Source organism: Hyperoodon ampullatus (genome assembly GCF_949752795.1).
Source record: "Hyperoodon ampullatus genome assembly, chromosome: 17".
Classification (NCBI taxonomy): domain Eukaryota; kingdom Metazoa; phylum Chordata; class Mammalia; order Artiodactyla; family Ziphiidae; genus Hyperoodon; species Hyperoodon ampullatus.
Window position 1 is genome coordinate 1,476,562 of NC_136930.1, and position 4,124 is coordinate 1,480,685.

Below are 4,124 nucleotides of genomic sequence, written 5' to 3' on the forward strand. Positions count from 1 at the left end.
TATTAGGTTGGTTTCAGTGTCACATTACACAGTCTATACTGGAGTCTGTACTAAATATCTCCTATTCACATTCAGCAGGAGACAAAGCAAACCTGACCTCTGAACGCAGAATAGAAACGATTCCTTTTCATTTGATTAGGCCATTAAGTCATGAATCAAACCGTGGAACAGTAAAAATCTTCGAGGGATTACATATGTTTATCAACTTATAAAATTGTTCTCATTCATGGCTGTACTTAAAATTTTCAGAAAAGCTTATAAACCCACGGATGCCCAGGTCCTGTGCTGGGCCAATTAAATCAGAATCTCTGATGCTGAGGATTTGGCAATTGTACTTTTAAAGGCTGTGCATTTTCAGCCAGACCTGGGAACCGCTGGCTTGCAGTGACGAGGATTTACTTTTTTGCCTTATGATGGGTGGAAACTCCAATTAAATTGAAGATCTCTAAGAAAGGAGGGATTGGTTTGGGATAGTAACCAACCATGTCCCGATTTTTCACTTTTCTGGAGGGTTAAGACAGAGGGGAGGTGCTGTGTGGGAGGGGGAGGCAGGGGGCATCCAGCCTGTGAGGGACACGGAAGGCTGACCTGATGTCTGCACTGGGTCTCGAAGGACAGTGGGAACTCACCAGACAGGTGTCTGACAGAATCAAGTTCGCAGGGTTGATTGTTCACTCTGGTGGCAGCGTGGGGACAGTATTGGGTACAGAGGAGGAAACTGAGGCAGGGACACATTTAGAAGCTATGAGATAAGCCTGGTGAAGACAGAGACTATGTGTGGAATTAGGTCAGTGACAGAAGATGTGAGGGCAAGGCCCCAGATGCAAAGGGTGAGGAGGACAAGGGTGAAGATGCAGTGGTCAGTAAGTGTTGCCCGGAGCCTTGAGGGGAGCACTGCTGTAGGAGGATGGCCCATTGAAGCAGGCTGACCCCTGAGCCTGGAATAGAAATGATTCCCTGTGTCTGCATCACTGGGGTTCCAGGAAAGGCGGGGAGAAGACAGGCTTGGAAGGTGGTGCCTGGGTCGTGTTGGAAGGGCCAGAGTCCCTACAGGGGCTTTGCCAGGGCCACAGGGCAGCAATCCTGTGGGTCAATGGACAGGATTTCTGGGTTGTTTCCAAAGGTCACTGATTATATGTGGGGCGTGGTGACCACCATTGGAAGGGAAAAAAAGCCTGTTACATATTGTGTGAAGTAGTGAAGGATTAGAATACAAGTTTTAAAAGCAGTAATGGCAATGTTTTAGGTAACTAGCAGTGGAATGGAAACGGCAGTGTTGTAGAATACTCTTTTTGAAGGTATTTCTGTGGTTTTCCACAATTCTAAGGGAGGACATTGTTCTTTTATCGCCTCCACACAGTAAGGGCTTCAAGGGCTTGTCAGGATTAAGGTTACCTTTGGCTTGTGTTATTACACCGTTATGTTCCCGATAGTTTTTGTGAAATAAGTGAGAGATTGTCATGTCTGTTTTTTTGAACTGTTCTCTGTTATTGAGTTTTTGTGAACAAAACATGTTTTAAAAAGTCTCGGGAATGCCTGACTCATTTTCGGGTTCTTCTTCTGTTGATATAATATTGCTCTCAGTTGCTGCGTTCTCCTGGGGATGCTGGCTTCCTCTGAAATGGTCGGATTTGCCTTTGATCGTAACAAGACTGTTGTTCAAGTGTCCTGGAGCTCTGATTTCTCAAAAAGAGAGTCTGCACAGTTCTAGAGGGCCTGAGAATCTTTGTAATGTAGTTCAGTATTTTACTATGTCATGTAGAAGTGTCTTTCAGGCATCTTTAAGTGATATCAAAATAGTATTAAAAAATCCCATCTCGGGACTTCCCTGGTGGCACAGTGGTTAAGAATCCGCCTGCCAATGCAGGGGACATGGTTTCGAGCCCTGGTCCGGGAAGATCCCATGTGCCGCAGAGCAACTAAGCCCGTGCACCACAACTACTGAGCCTGCGCTCTAGAGCCCGCGAGTCACAACTACTGAGCCCGCATGCCACAACTACTGAGCCCGCATGCCACAACTACTGAAGCCCGTGAGCCTAGAGCCCATGCTCCACAACAAGATAAGCCACCACAGTGAGAAGTCCGCGCACCACAACAAAGAGTAGCCCCCACTCACCGCAACTAGAGAAAGCCCGTGTGCGTGCAGCGATGAAGACCCAGTGCAGCCAAAAATAAACAAATTAATTAATTTAAAAAAATCCCATTTCTTGCTTACCTATCCCTCCATTTCCTTTTTGCTTCTAAAATATTTTAGGTACTTTCAAGTGAAAGAATATCCTTATATAATCAAACCATACAATAGTCTATGGATGTATTCTGCTTAGCTCAGTGAGTATTTTTGATCAAAGTATAAACTTGCTAATCTTCCTTATTGCAAAATATATGTGGATAATATTCATTGTTAAACTTAAATCCAAATTACCCAACAGACAGCCATGGAAAGTCCTATTATACTTAAAAAATGTTTAGAAGGTATTTCAGGAGACAGAAATTCCATAGTATCATATGGATCATATATCATAGTATGGCAATGAAGTGTCTTCAGCTAATAAATAGAAATTAAACACAGCAAACCAGTGCTAAAAATTTGGATAAATAGTGACTAATCCTATGCCATTCCTCTGCTTCCTCCATATGACTGGTGAATGGTAATTGATAACAAGTCTGGAAATAGCCAGCTCATCACAGAAGGATCTTTAAATCGTCACAACCACTCAGGATATCAGTTTCTTCCAACCTGTGAAATAAAAGGGTTGAAACAGTGTGTCATTTCTGCTCTAAATTTCGCACAGTATCTTCCCACATCCTAGAATGCCCTTGTTCACTTTTCTGCCTGATGATATTCTTACTCACACTTTAAAATCCCATACAAATGCTGCCTCCCTTGGGAGGTGTTCTCAGTTTGCCAGAATGTGTCTACTACTTGCCCCACTGTGCTCCTGACCAGACAGCATAGATGTACCTCTGTCGCAGCACCTTTACCTAGCTTTGCCTGTAGTGTGAAGACTTAACTGTCGTAAGGTCCTGAGTCAGGCTTTTACCTCATTCATTTTGTGTATTACTCAAGTTGTTTCAGTTGCAAGTGATAAAAATCCAGCCCTAAAATGGCTCACCCAGAAGAGGAATCAATTGGTTTATAACTTATAGCTGAAGACATAGAGGTGGGGCTGGTTCTAGGCTCACCTTCAATGAGGTCTCAAAAGATATCACTGGGATCCAGTTCCTCTTCACTCCTCGTCTCTGCCTCTGGTTTGGTTCCTATGTGAGACTGGCTCTCCCCTCACAGCAGTCAGTTGGCCTCAGCTTTACAGCTTCACAACTCAGAGAGCAGTAGATTTGGAGAAGCTCAGTTTCAGAAATCCCTCTACAAAACCTGAGATTCACTCTGAAATCGCCACCTTGGGGGGAGTTCTACCTTTTAATTTGTTAGCAAAGGAGATGAATCTGATGACCTGCCTGGCCCCTGTGCCTCATCTTTGGAACCCACAGGGACTCATATTCAGGTTACACAGCATGAGAGTAACAAAGCGGGGTGAGCGCCAAGAAAAATCAAGGGCTCTTGACAAAGAAGGCGAGATGGATATGGGGCAGATGACAGCTAAGAAGAGCCATTATACCTCTGTACACATTGCACAGAGGCACAGTGTACCCTCAAGAGTACAGTGACACAGAGTGGAGGAACAAATGAAGTGCACTGAAGGTGGGAAAAACAAATGAACAAGGAGAGCAAGATAGCTCTACCAGAGCCAAGGCCAAATGCAAGGCCCTCCCTAAAATTATGCTTCTCAGGGCTGTATTTTAAAATGATTCGCATATTAAAAATCCACAAAGTTAAGAGATGAAAAGTGCTCTTAAGAATGACCATGGGGCTTCCCTGGTGGCGCAGTGGTTGAGAGTCCGCCTGCCAATGCAGGGGACGCGTGTTCGTGCCCCGGTCCGGGAAGATCCCACGTGCCGTGGAGCGGCTGGGCCCGTGAGCCATGGCCGCTGAGCCTGCGCATCCAGAGCCTGTGCTCCGCAACGGGAGAGGCCACAGCAGTGAGAGGCCAGCATACCGCAAAAAAAAAAAAAAAAAAAAAAAAAAAAAACCGAATGACCATGGACCAAATAATATATTTCTTTCA